Genomic DNA, 15,135 nt, shown 5'->3' with positions numbered 1-15,135 from the left:
ATGGTGCATTCCTGCCTGCTGGAATCACAGCTTGGTGTTCAGCTCTCTGCTCAAAGCTTCTGCCAATGTCAGCACAAAAAAGCTTTTAAATATTAACTCTTATCCATCTCTACTGGCAGTTTAAGCTAGAAAGCCAGGTTGCAAATTTGACAGAGTGAGATAGGCATACATACTGCAGTGCTAGCCTGAGTCTAGCCTGGCAAGTCTTGATTTCTGGGTGTTTTCCAGACATCTTGATTGCAATATCATCAAGCTCGTTAAAAGCCTGCATATACTCAGTTTTGGGTGGTTTCAGTGTGGCTCATGTGGGGCTGACATCACTTTGGACTGGGCTGGCTATGTTGAGCTGGCTCTCTGGCTACCTCCAGCCCAAAGACAGTAGATAATGGCGAAGGGACACATCCCAGACACAGCTCTGACAGTGCCAACCTTTGCACACTGACATGGGGTGAACAGAGGTTTGGGACTGGTATGTGTTGTCTAATTACTGGTGGAATGATCCCTGAACATGGAGTTAGAGAGAGAGAATGGCTCTGGGACACCAGAATTCTCAAGGCTCATAACTAGAAAAACATGACAGTCTATAGCAGTCTTTCAGTAATTAAAAAGGCCTTATAAGAAAGATGAGGACAAACTTTTTGGTAGGGCCAGCTGTGACAGGACAAGGTGTGATTTTTTTAAACTGAAAGAGGGTAGATTTATATCAAATATGAGGAAGAATTTTCTTACAATGAGGGTGTTGAAACACTGGGACAGGTTGCCCAGAGAGCTGGTAGATGCCCCATGCCTGGAAACATTCAGGGTCAGGTTTATGGGGCTCTGAGTAACTTGATCTAGTTGCAAATGTCTTTATTTATTGCAGTGGGGTTGGACAAGACAACCCTCAAAAATATCCTCCAATCCAAAGTATTCTATGATTCTAAATCTGAACTCAGGTCTCTCCTCTGCATGAAGGACTCTGAATGCACACCTACTGTCTCCTACTTCCATCCAGCAGAACTTGGGCAGAGTTTGGAGAGAAACAAAAGTACACTAAAGCTGTGGCATGAAGGCCTAGAGCTCCTGCAAGAGCCCCTGGAGTTCCTGGGGAAGGCTCGCTAGCTAGCTAAGATGATCCCTGTAGGACACATGAGAACGAAGTAGGTGCAGTCTGTCTGGGGAGATGACCCGTGCTGAAGGGAACTGGGTACAATGTATGTCCATGCTGTTATTCATTTCTCTTCTGTTAAGGTGAAACTAAAAAAGCCCTGCAGGTAAAATGGTGATTTCTCACTATTTTTTTGTCACTCAAATTAATATGATCATACTGTTATTCTATACACAGATGCGAATGAAATAACAAGACTACTTTAAATCCAGGACTTTTTACTACTTTCAAGGCATTTAAGAAAAACAACTCAGAAAACAAAACAGCAACTACATATAAATCAGCATCTTGCCTTTATGACTTCAACATCTATGCTGTATCATGCCATTCATTTGTGAACATAATTTCTCTTTGGAAAGGCCTTTTCCAATATGTTCCATTAATTATGGTCTCACACTTAAAACTTTTTTTATGGAAATAATTTTTTTTTATTTTGTGTATTCATTGAATATCCTGCTCACTATTAGCTCACAGAAATATTCTTCTGGAGCTCTGCAATATGACAGTAATGGGGTCAGCTTATGAAATTTGAATGTTTTCATCCTGATGTACTACCTAGCTCAGTGATTCTCTTCTGCTGCTGTATGTGTCAGCCATCTCAAATACAGGTAATCAGGTTCTTTGTGTCTAATATTAATTGGCTGTTTTGTCCTATATTGTGCTTTTCTACACAGTTGCAATGAGTTGCTGTGCTCTTAAATAAGTCAAGGAAGAAGAAATATGTTTTATTAAACCATCTGAGATACATCTGAGTTATGGTAAAGGTAACCACAAATTAGCGTGGTGTGAACTCCTCCTTGAATAGGTCTCACCTACCTGAGCAATGCATTGTGAAATTTCCTGTTTAATGCCATTTAGAGTTTTCAGATTTAAAGGTGGGGGGGGAACGATTGTCATGATAATAATGGTAATAGATTTTACCACAAATATTTTATGAATACAATGTTATTATACTGTTTATGGAGCAATGCAATCCAGAATTGTGTCACCAGGTCCAAAGATGCTATTAGGAAGGACCTTACTCATGCTCTGGGAAAATTTCAGTCAAGTTATTAAGAGTCATATGAGTAATCTGGTTGAGAATTTGAGACCTGGAGGTGACCCTTATGAAAGTCATGATACCTTCTTTCATTTTGGTGCTGTTGGTTCTGATCTGGGCTTCACCTACCTGTCAACTATGAACTGTTTACATTAGAATCATTGGAGCCTGTTTTGTTCTGTCCTTCAGTCAAACATATGCGTTACTTAACTTGTGTTACCACACTGTACCTATTTCCAACCTCTAACCCAGTGCTCTGTATGTTTTGGTCAGTTTGTTCTGGTTTTCTGCAAACAGTGACATCACCGGATCGAGCAGAATCTGTGGATGAAGCACTCTATAGACAGATAGGAAAAGCCTCATGCTCACAGGCCCTTGTTCTCATGGGGGACTTCAACCACCCTGACATCTGTTGGAATGACGGTACCAACAGCACAAGCAATCCAGGAAATTCCTCGATTGTGTGGAAGACAACTTCCTTCTGCAAGTAATCGAGGAGCCGACAGGAGAGGTGCTATGCTTGACCTCCTGCTCACCAACAGGAACCAACCAACCAACACCAGCGTTGGAAATGTGACGCTCCAGGGCAGCCTTGGATGCAGCGATCATGAGATGGTCAAGTTTGAGATCCTCAGGAAAGTGAGAAGAGCGTGCAGCAAGCTCACTGCCCTGGACTTCAAGAGAGCAGACTTTGGCCTCTTCAGGAACCTGCTTAGTAAGGTTCCATGGGATATAGCCCTAGAGGGCAGGGGGACCCAAGACTCTTGGTTTAGATTCAAGGATCACCTGCTACAAGCTCAGGAGAGTTTCATCCCAACTAGGAGGAAGTGTAGCAGGAGGGCCAGGAGACCTCCTTGGATGGATAAGGAGCTGCTGAGGAAAATTCTAATGAAAAAAGAGTCTTCTAGAAAGTGGAAGCAAGGAGAGGCAGCCTGGGAAGAGTACAGGGATGTTGTCCGGGAAGCTAGGGACCAGGTTAGGAAAGCTAAGGCCCAGTTAGAATTAAACTTGGCTAGGGATATTAAGGATAACAGGAAGGGATTCTACAGGTGCATAGCAAACAGAAAACAGACTAGGAACAATGTAGGCCCCCTGTGGAAGCTATTGGGAGAACTAGCTACACAGGATTTGGAGAAGACAGGTTCTGAATGACTTCTTTGCCTCGGTCTTCTCTGGCAAAGGCTCTGACCACACCACCCAAGTCTTGGAAGGCAGACCCACGGACTGTGAGAATGAAGACCTTGGGCCCACTGTAGGAGAGGAACTGGTTTGAGACCATCTTAAAAACCTGAATGTGCACAAGTCCATGGGTCCTGATGAAATCCATCCACGGGTCCTGAAGGAGCTGGCAAATGAAGTTGCTAAACCACCGTCCATCATATTTGAAAAATCATAGCAGTCAGGTGAAGGTCCCAATGACTGGAAAAAGAAATATAACCCCCATTTTCAAGGAGAGGAAAATGCATGACCCAGGGAATTACAGACCACTCAGTCTCACCTCTGTGCCTGGCAAAATCTTGGAGCATATTCTCCTGGAAGGCATGCTAAGGCACATGAAAAACAACAAGGTGCTTAGTGACAGCCAGCATGGGTTCACTAAGGGGAAATCCTGCCTGACCAATTTGGTGGCCTTCTATGATGGCGCTACAGAACTGATGGACAGGGGTAGAGCAGTTGATGTCATCTACCTGGACTTGTGCAAAGCATTCAGCACTGTCCCACACGACATCCTCATCTCTAAATTGGAGAGACATCAATTTGATAGGTGAACCACTCAGTGGATAAAGAGCTGGCTGGATGGCTGCATGCAAAGAGTTGTGGTCAGTGGCTCAATGTCCACCTGGAGACCAGTAACGAGTGGTGTCCGTCAGGGATCGATGTTGGGACCGGTCTTGTTCAACATCTTTGTCAGTGGCATGGACAGTGGGATCGAGTGCACCCTCAGCAAGTTTGCCGATGACCCCAAGCTGTGTGGTTCAGTTGATACGCTGGAGGGAAGGAATGCCATCCAGAGGGACCTTGACACACTTGTGAGGTGGGCTGATGCCAACCTTATGGAGTTTAACCATGCCAAGTGCAAGGTCCTACACCTGGGTGGGAGCAATCCCAGGCACAGCTACAGGTTGAGCAGAGAAGAGATTCAGAGCAGCCCTGCGGAGAAGGACTTGGGGGTGCTGGTCGATGAGAAAATGAACATGAGCCAGCTTCAGTGTGCACTTGCAGCCCAGAAAGCCAACCGTATCCTGGGCTGCATCAAAAGGAGCGTCAAAGGAGGTGATCCTGCCCCTTTGCTCTGCTCTTGTGAGACCTCAAGTGCTGTGTGCAGTTCTGGTGTCCTCAACGTAAAAAGGACATGGAACTGTTGGAATCAGTCCAGAGGTGGACCATGAGAATGGTCAGGGGACTGGAGCACCTCCCATATGAAGATAGGCTGAGAAGGTTGGGGCTGTTCAGTCTGGAGAAGAGAAGGCTGTGTGGAGACCTCATAGAAGCCTTCCAGTATCTGAAGGGGGCCTATAGGGATGCTGGGGAGGGACTCTTCACTGGGGACTGTAGTGATAGGACAAGAGGTAAAGGGTAAAAACTTAAACAGGGGAAGTTTAGATTGGATATAAGGAGTAAATTCTTTCCTGTTAGGGTGGTGAGGCACTGGAGTAGTTTGCCCAGGGAGGTTGTGAATGCTCCATCCCTGTCAGTGTTCAAGGCCAATTTGGACGAGGCCTTGGGTGACTTGCTTTAGTGTGAGGTGTCCCTGCCCATGGCAGGGGGGTTGGAACTTGATGATCCAACCCTAACTGTTCTATGATTCTATGATTCTGTGAATTTTGTGTCACCACACCTCAGCCTTTGCTAGAACATTTTATGATGCACTCAGTGAAATACATAGAGGACATAACTCTTCACTTCAGGCTCTTGCTTAGGATATGATCCATTCTGCAACTGGATGTTTTAAGAGAGAAAGATGGAGAATTTACCTACCCATAATCCTATAGCCATGAAAACAAATATAAAATATGATTGTTAATCAAAAGAGAATTGCAACTACTGAGGCTACAAATTCAACAAATTAGAAGAGTGTGGATGAATATGTTAAAATTCTATTTGGAATAAATTTCATCAAAGATTAAAAGTTATTTTTTAAGCTCATCCAGTGACATTAGCACAGGCTTTTCATAAAAAAACGTCCAAGTGATCTGTTATCTTCTGTCTGCATAATGAAACAACGTGAATCATGGAATGAATAAGATCTCTGTGTCAATGTAAAGTAGAATTATTTTTTAACAAAAGTCATGTAATTTTTTTAATATGAAGTGAGAAAATAAAATCTTTCCATTTATTTTCATAAGAAAGGTATTCTCTTTTTGAACCAAAATTTACAGACTTGATGCAGAAACTGGATGAATTTCTAGAATTTTAATTCTTCATATGGCAGCAGGACTTCTGTTATGAAAATGTATCACTTTTAACCATAGAATATGAGTGGTGTCTCCAGTGGCTGATTATTGGCAAAGGTAGGAACTGGACCTGCATTCAGTGGTTTCCAGACCAGTGCTCAATCTGCTGTGCCATGCAGAGGAAAGCACTTTGAAATTTATTACATATTTTATATATGATAGAAATGTGTTTGTTCTCATGTCCTAAGCTGGATATCTGTTTCTGTCACTGCCACAGTTAGTCCTCATTACATGAATTTTATAATGTTGCATATCAGAGAAATAGTATTTGTAACATATATTAAAAAATAGAAAACACTTTTTCACTACTAGAGATCTGTTGTTGGAAAACTCAGTTTTCACTAAATGTAAGTAAGCTTTTGTCAGTCTTGAATACAGCTAAATTGGTTTGCGTTCATGTTTGCTCCAGGGCTAAATCAAATGACCATTCTACACAGCATACATATTAGTTCATTCCCCATGTCCAGATTGTAGCAATCCAATTAGTTCCCTTGATGAAAAAACTTTTAGTCAAAAAGAGACAAGTTTGCTGAAAGGCAAGTCATTTTTTTTTAATTATCATTAAGCACCACATCCCAATTTACCTATGGCAAAGCTTTACATATATAACAAAAATACCCAAGTGTAGCTGGTTGTGAAACAGCCATTCCATTATTCACCTGTTTGTGTGTCTCTTTTCGCAGCATATTCTGTTGAGGACAGAGCATGCAGCTACTCACAGCCTCTTTTCCCAGCCGACTGCAGAGAATTTGCTAGGTTATTTGTGAGAAAATTGGCAAGCCTGCGGTGTGGAGTGAGGCATCCTGGGAATTTCCCTAGTCAGAGTTCAAAAGCGCCAAAGCTGTCAATCAGTATATATTTACCAGTTTCTCTTCTTTGTCCAAGATTGATGCTGTTGGAGGAGATGAAGGACTTTGTGGTGAGACAAAAACCCAGCATGCCTAATGCCCAGTTTATTCAAGAGATGTCTTTTTCTGCAAATATTATGGCAAATTTTGTACTCTGTCTCAAAGTTGCCATAGTACCTGATGTATACTTGATAAAATGAATTTATGCATAACACACAACATAAAGAACACGTATAATCCACCATCCTTAGTATTTCTGGAAAATAGTTCTTACCCAATTTCCCCTTCTTTAGACAAATTTTCCAAGATATGATTGAGAGCATTAATGTTTAAATATATTACCCACCTGCCAAATGGTAATTTCCATTTAAAAGACTACCACTTCACCCTATACTTACAACACTCTTATTGAGAGATTCTAATTACTCTTCAAGTCTGAACTTAAGTCTTCTTGATAGAGGTGATAAGTCTTTCATTCAACTATATGGTTAACCATATCCTAAATCTTACTCCAGTCACTTAATTCTCTCTTTTTATTCTGCCATATTGCTATATCTGCCCATTTATTATCCCATCTCCCTCACTGAATTGTGAGGGTTGCCAGTGTAACTATGAAGAGTGTGTGTTTCTTCTTCCAGCCATAACACAAAATGATTGCTTGCCCTTATATTCCTGCCCTTTCATTTTTTTCAGCTACACTTATTAGAAATAAATCTCAGCTCTACCCTCTTAGAAGAAGAAAAATATATTCAGGAAGTAGTGTTTGCACCAGACATTGGGTTTTATGGGAATGGACAATACTGTTTCTTCCTTGTTTTTAAAAAAATCTCAAAGGACAAAAAACCCCCCACATTTTAGCCATCTATTCCTATCCTTGCTGCCAACCTAGCACATTTATCACAATTTAAGGTATGTTTCAGGGTTTAGCATTTCTTTCAGTTACAGAGATTTTTAATTACATATTAGGTGTTCTTACCATGTAAAAACTTTGCATTTAATCAGTTTTCAGCTTTGAAGTAAAAAAATTTACTGTACAAACCCCTATCTTACTTTAGTTAAAAGACACAAAAAAATCTGGGGCATCTACTTCTCAAATGTAAAATGACTTTAAAAGGGTACCTTAGTCAAAGAAACAACTTTTCTGCTATAGTTGCATATCATTTCATGTAGAAAATGCACTTAGAATTATCATTATCAGGGCAAAGCACCCTTTCTACTTCATCTAATTCCCTGGAAATATTTCAGTTGAAATAAAAGAAAAAAATGGAAGATGATTTCAATATGTGTTTTTCATCAGAATAACAGTTTAACCGATAGTAATGTGGTGTCTGCTATGGACTGTTGATATAACATGTTATAGTTTTACTCAGTTGGAAGGAGACCAAAGGAAAGGAATTGGCAAAATGACAAAGGATTAAAAAAATTTAGCCCCTTTGCTACATGACTTTTTTAAGGCTCTTAAGTAGTAACACTCTTTTCTTTGTAGGCTTTGACAGGACAGGACTGGGCATCTTTTTCCATAAGTTTGGTAAAATTTTAATTTGGAAATGACCACTACAACTCTTGTGTCAAACAGACTGCATGACTGCCTGACGTTGTTTCAGTAATTCTTATACTTCTTTCATAGTGCTTAAAGCAACACACAACCAATGTTAATAGAATGTTTTAGACACCATAGAAATAATCATAATCAAAAGGTTGGACTAGATGTCATCTAGAAGTCACTTTCAAGCAACATTCCCATCTAAGGGTTCTGCGCAGTTTTTTTCCCACAAACCAGCCAAGAGGATCTCTGTATTGCCATTAGCATTGACAGATGAGAAAAATCACAGCCATCTCCGTCTGCCATATTACTCCTCTGAAGATGTTACACATTGAATGTGAAACTCTGGAGAGGAGAAATGTGTCAGTTACTCATTTTATACTGCTTATTTGTAGGTACAATGTTCTCCTCGTCTCCTCAAACCATACTTTTGAAGTTGTGTCTATTTTGAAAATTACTGCCTCTCCCAAAATTCCACCACAACTACCACAGAATCAAACCCTAGTGAATTCATTCACAATGATTAGCAATAGATGTCTTCAGTGGATCTAATTCTCCTGACTTCATAAGCACCTTTAAAGTACATTTTGGCATCCTATTTGAGGGGATGGAGTGTCATAAGCAATCATTAATTAGCTAACTTACATTTGTGCATTCAAATACCTGTAAGTCAACAGGCTAGAAGGAAGTTCAAAGGCATTGCAAAATTCATTGTGATTTTTTTGCTTTCCCTTTTTTTGTTTGTGTTTTTTTTTAACCAATAAATCCCTGTGCTAAACATTAAAGACTGACGTAAGCTAAACACAGAATGATGGCACTAAAGAACTCAAATCTTCAAGGCACAATCAAGTATCTACAGATATTCTCAACTTAGGCTGAAAACATCTGCCTTAGCAATGGCTAAATTCAAGCTAATTTTTCACAGCTCATTTTAGAGCTGACAGTTGTGTGGACTTCTTAGATGGTGCTGTTGACCTTTTTACTGCTGTATTTTATCAAGTTTGAGATTTGTCAAGGGTCAAGGCCTGGGGGGGTTGTATTTTTTCTATTCTGTTCTTAAATCATAAATCTATAGGGGGGGTTGGAACTTGATGGTCTTAAGGTCCTTTCCAACCCTAACTATTCTATGATTCTATAAATCCAAGCAAATCTAGAGCCTGAGAGAAAGGAGATGAACTTTAAGAGATTTGATATCAATTTGATAGGTGAACCACTCGGTTGATAAAGAACTGTCTGATGGCCGCACGTACACAAAGAGTTGTGGTCAATGGCTCAATGTCCACCTGGAGACCAGTAACGAGTGGTGCCCCTCAGGGATCGATGTTGGGATCAGTCTTGTTTAACATCTTCGTTGCTGACATGGACAGTGGGATTGAGTGCGCCCTCAGCAAGTTTGCCGATGACCCCAAGCTGTGTGGTTCGGTTGATACGCTGGAGGGAAGGAATGCCATCCAGAGGGACCTTGACACACTTGTGAGGTGGGCTGATGCCAACCTTATGGAGTTTAACCATGCCAAGTGCAAGGTCCTACACCTGGGTGGGAGCAATCCCAGGCACAGCTACAGGTTGAGCAGAGAAGAGATTCAGAGCAGCCCTGCGGAGAAGGACTTGGGGGTGCTGGTCGATGAGAAAATGAACATGAGCCAGCTTCAGTGTGCACTTGCAGCCCAGAAAGCCAACCGTATCCTGGGCTGCATCAAGGTAAGGATGAACTTAAGGTCCTTTCCAACCCTAGCTATTCTATGATACTGTGATTTAAATTCAAATAATATAAGCTCTTTTGAGCACCAGATTGTGAGGACAAGTTGTCTGATGGCATCTATAGTAAAAAAATAAATTAGGCATTGCACAGCACAGGATTTATTTGAAAGTGTATTTTGACAAAATGCATTATCCATGATAAAAATAAGAATATTTACAGCAAGAGAGCTTGAGAACCCAAAATGTAATTGGAGGATATAAAACTAGAAAAAATAAACACTGGCAAGCTATTAAAAAATAACTTTTAAAGAATTGGATAAGTGAGATTACAAATATGGGGAGGTGGGGGAATTGGGGGCAGGGGGGAAATAGGGGAGGAAGGACAAAACCTGAATATGAAAAAGGAAATAATATCCAGCACCTTTTATAAAAAGTGATTTAAAATTATGGTCAATTATGTCAAAAGAAACATACAATCAAGACAGAATGTAAGAATGAACCTCTCTTTTACTAAGCAATTTCATTTTATATTAAAATTATTTTTATGCAGAGATGGAAACAAGTGGTATTAAGAAAAAATATATTTCTTGAGCATGATAATATTCTTTGGAATTGCATATCAGAGGTGTAGAACTCCATTTCAATTTTCCTTTCAGACTTCTTTAGCTAGGGCCTTGACTAACATTTCATTTCATTTCTTTTGTACAAGAACAATTAAATATTTTTGCATTAAAAATATTTGATGTAGCTCTGGAGACTACAGCTGTGGATAGTCCTACCAAACTGCAATATTTTGCTCTGAAGCTGGAGGCTGAATATATTTATTCTGCAATCATGTATTAATTCATTATTTTTCATTGAGTACCTCTTCCCACCTCCTCTCTCTCTCCCTCCTAACATATTAACGTTACCAAAGTGGTATTAAATTTGTAGCTAGCTCAGGAGAACAGGGAGCAAGTGTCTTTAAGCGATATTCACAGCTTCCTGGTTCTGAGTGAATCCAAGTACTGACAATGTAATAGGAGTAATTCATACCTCCTGTTTGGCTAAGTAATCTCTCTCAGTTGACCCAAAGAAACTCCCTGCAAAGTTAACAAAGACGCAACCTTGATTTTAAGTGCAGATTATAATAATTGGATTTTAAGGATAGATAAATGTTTGTCTTTAGCAGACAACCTGTAAGTGTTGTTCTAGGATCTGCTTAAGCTGCTCTAGGTCTCTTAACTGATGAACAGAAATAATAGCAAATGTGAAGATGCTGCTATTTGAGGATCATCAGGATCATAAGGAATTTTGACCTCCCTCTAGTGTCAGGATGATGGAGCTAGTTTTTTTTCAGTGATGTCCAGTGATAGGACAAGGGGCAATGGGTGTAAATTGGAGCATAGGAGGTTCCATGTGAACATCAGGAAGAACTTCTTTACTGTGAGAGTGACAGAGCACTGGAACAGGTTGCCCAGGGGGGTTGTGGAGTCTCCTATGTTGGAGATATTCAAGGCCCACCTGGACAAGTTCCTGTGTGATGTACTCTAGGTTACCCTGCTCTGGCAGGGGGGTTGGACTAGATGATCTCTTGAGGTCCCTTCCAACCCTTGGGATTCTGTGATTCTGGGATTCTGTGATTCTGTGAATCTCATTATGGGAGTAGAGTTCCAGACAAAAAGATTTCACAGCAAATAAATATTATTTAATCTCCTGCTGATTAGTTTAATACCACAGCAGCTACATCATCACAGAAGTGACCAGGGGGTTTCTGCTAGTGGAAATACAAACATAATGGTTTTGTTTTATGAATTATTTGTTGGCCACTGTTCTGCAGTTTCTAAGTAGGCAGAATCTCCTCCAAGTACACAATAGTTGTCACTGACTTGGATTCACAGTGCTCGGTCCCGGCACTGATCTGAGTTTTAGAAACAGAAAACATTTTACACTTTAAAAACTGGATGTTAAAGAAGCAGAAACCAAAAAGGATATACCAAGCAATGGGTAGTTAGGTGAAGGTTATATCACAGAAAGGATATACCAAGCAATGTGTAGTTAGGTGAAGGTTATATCAGATAAAGCATAATTACATGAATTGCCTAAAAAAAATTGCAGGAAATGAATTCTGAATGATACAATACATCTAAATTGAACAAAATGAAATCTGGAAGTTTTGAAAAAGATGTTGTAGGAACTGTTTAAAAAAATAAATTAAAAATCATTAGAGCAATATTTCAGAAAGCTAAGTAATAGTCAAAAAGGTGATGGTATTAGGGAGTTTTGAATCTAGCCACATACATCTGAATGGGTGTAATCAAATTCCTATGCTCATAACTGAGAAAAAAAAAACAGGAGAAAATTTTTATTCATAAGCAGCAAATAAAGCTCTATCCTAGCTTATACATCACTGATAGATTTATTAACCAAGTGCCTGGTCCAACTTCCATTAAAATAAAATACTAATTCAAATTAGGTCCCTATATTTCACTTAATAATTTTTTTAAATTAACTTTACTGATATGCAGACTGGAAAGAGCTAAGATTTACTTTTATATTCTCATATGACTCTGAGGGCTGTAGTTTCATTTTCTTTCCTTGTTAAGAGTCAAATTCATCCTGGAGATATTTCCACACAGCTATTTCAATAGGTCATTCATCACAGAAAAAACCCAAACCAGTTTCAATGTAAAGTGTTGGTAGGGTCCTTTCTCAACTGTCCAGCTCTCAGTTTAGTGTCTGATCTAAATATAAAACTTTGTTATTAGTATGAGTACTTTAGAGCTCTTTGTTGTAAAATATCTTTGTTTTTAAAGTAGCCCTGTCACAACTATGGTTAGGCTGTTGTGGTCAGCAAGCATCTAAAGCGCTTTCACAACGTTTTTGAAAGGCAAATATATTTTTATGGCAGGATACCATAAAATTATATTTTATGTGCAGCTGTGACCTGTGCAGCTGTGTAAAGGTGGCTTTTCACTCCTCTACTGTGTTTTTAGATTTTTTGTGACATGGACACAGATATGTTGGAAGGTATGATGGAAAAAACAGAGACAAAAACACCCAAAATATAAGATTGTCAGGAGAACAGCCAATTAAACATTAGAGTGGGTTTTGTAAGTGCCAAGAAACTCTCATTCTAAAATTTAGAACCAAACTTCATTTGTAGTATAGGTGATTTCATGTAATAAAGCACATTATGCTCTATCAGTGTAAATGGGGGATACGATCTTTTTAAAATACAGTTAGCATAAGAATATGTTTTTCCACAGAAACAATTCCATTTCTGTACATACACTTAATGAACATTTAATTTAAATGAAGGTTCAGAAAAGGTAAAATCCCCTTCATTTGAATAATGAAAAATGTCATGGTGAAGTTATTCAGCAAGAGGAAAAAAATATTATTTTTAAGGAATTTTAAAGTATTATAATGTTTTCTGGTAGGGAAGCCCTTTTTACAGATTTCTTTCACATATTTAATAAATGTGTAACTATCAGTATCGTCTCCTTATGACAACTTGAGGAACATATTTTTGTCAAGCTGGCTAGCAAGTAAAGGAAATCTTTTTACTTTAATTTATAAAAATAAATTAATAAATAGATAACCACAATTAAACTCAGTATCCAAAGATAGCTTCTTATGATCCACTCCTTCAGAATATTACATTATAGACAGTCCTTGAGGCATTTTGAAGGCATATCTGGCATCGATGATGTCAGTTTGCAGTCTCCAATTACAAAGCCACATGATGAGCTCTCACCCAGAAAATGAGCTAAAAATATCTTTTAGAACACAACAGACCAGAAATACATTATTGCAATGTCAAGAATTAGGTCCATGATATTTATGTGTATGTGCAAAAATGTATGTGTTTAGAGACACATTTCTACTACATATAAAATAAGTAAAAGGTGCAGTTACAGTCAACAGATAGTGCTCCTGAATGTGTAGTTAAAAGTACAATGAAAGCTTCTTGTTTAGATCACCCAGACTGACACCCCAAACTGCTGGAAACCTTTGACCGTAAACAACTTCTGCACTGGTTTCTTACTGAAAAAAAAAAAAATAAATAAATAAAATTCAGTTAATTTGAGTTTTGTGAGACTGTCCTGGGTTCAGCAGTAGCAGTCATTTTTCTCTTTCTTGGTAGCTGGTGCAGGGCTGTGTTTTGACTTTTGGGCTGGGAACAGAGCTGAAAACCATGATGTTTTGGTTTGGCCAAGGACTTTGTGAGCCTCATGCTCTGCCAGGGAGGAGGGGAGCCGGGAGGGAGCAGAGACAGGACACCTGACCCAAACTGACCAAAGACGTATTCCATACCACAGCACGTCATGCCCAGGAGGTAACTGAGAGTTACCCGGAAGGACACGGGGTCTGCTGGGTTGGACTCGTTGTTCGGCGGGTAGTATTGTACTCTTTTCCGTTGTTATTATCTCTTATCATTGTTGGTGGTGGTGGCAGCGGTGTGATCCAACACGGGCAACTTTGATTATCCTGAGCTATTTCAAAGATGTAGCAACCAAAACACAGCAGATGTAGTGGTTTAAACCCAGCCAGACAGCTTGTGCACTCACTCCCAGTGAGTGGTGCTGGGCTGGAAGCAGTCGAAGCCCGCGTCCCCCCCCAGGGCCTCCCCCCCTTCCCCACTCCTGGAGGGATGGGGAAGAGAATCGAAAAGGTACTATGGGCTGTTAAAAACTACACTGAGAGCAATGGGTGGGGGAATTTTCAAGCATTGGGATACACACTTACCAAAGGCCACCTGGTTGGTCAACACCAGAGGATCTGCCAACAGGGCTGGCCCAGCCCAATCAGAGCTTTTACATATTGTAGAGGGAGACAAAGTCCCTGTGGTGCATATGAGGAATTTGCTGGGGAAGACAGTCTGGGTTATTCCTGCTTCAAGTAAAGGCAAACCCACTCGTGGGATTGCTTTTGCTCAGGGACCTGGATATACTTGGTGGGTAATGCGGGATGATGGGGAAGTCCGATGTGTACCTCAAGGGGATTTAATTTTAGAGGAAAACAGCCAATGAACTTAATTGCACGTTGTTGCCTGCTGCATAATACTTTTATGGCCCATCAACCAGATGTCTTCAGGTCACCAGCAACTAGCCCTGACTTCCCTCCAACCATCATCCCAACAGAGAATGACCTTTGGTAGAACCAGATGAATTATGCAGTAAGGGAACGATCAGCATCAGCAGGCAACGATCCAATACTGCACACAGCCTCTCCTGTTCTGAAAGACTGTTACAAGAGATGGAGCCTGACATCATGGACCAGATGGACTCAGCAGCTTTACAGGACTAGTCCATGCACTAAGATAAGACTGCACTGAGACCAGAGTGATGGTATATTGAAAATGTGGGATCTGAGCATGACGTGAATGGTATGGAATAAGGGGTGGATAATGTCCTGGG

The sequence above is a fragment of the Neopsephotus bourkii genome, unplaced genomic scaffold (assembly GCF_033783945.1).
Source record: "Neopsephotus bourkii isolate Nb327-2 ecotype Australia unplaced genomic scaffold, CSIRO-AGI_Nbou_v1 NB_756, whole genome shotgun sequence".
NCBI lineage: Eukaryota > Metazoa > Chordata > Aves > Psittaciformes > Psittacidae > Neopsephotus > Neopsephotus bourkii.
The sequence above is the reverse complement of the archived record's forward strand: the minus strand, read 5'-3'. Positions refer to the sequence as shown.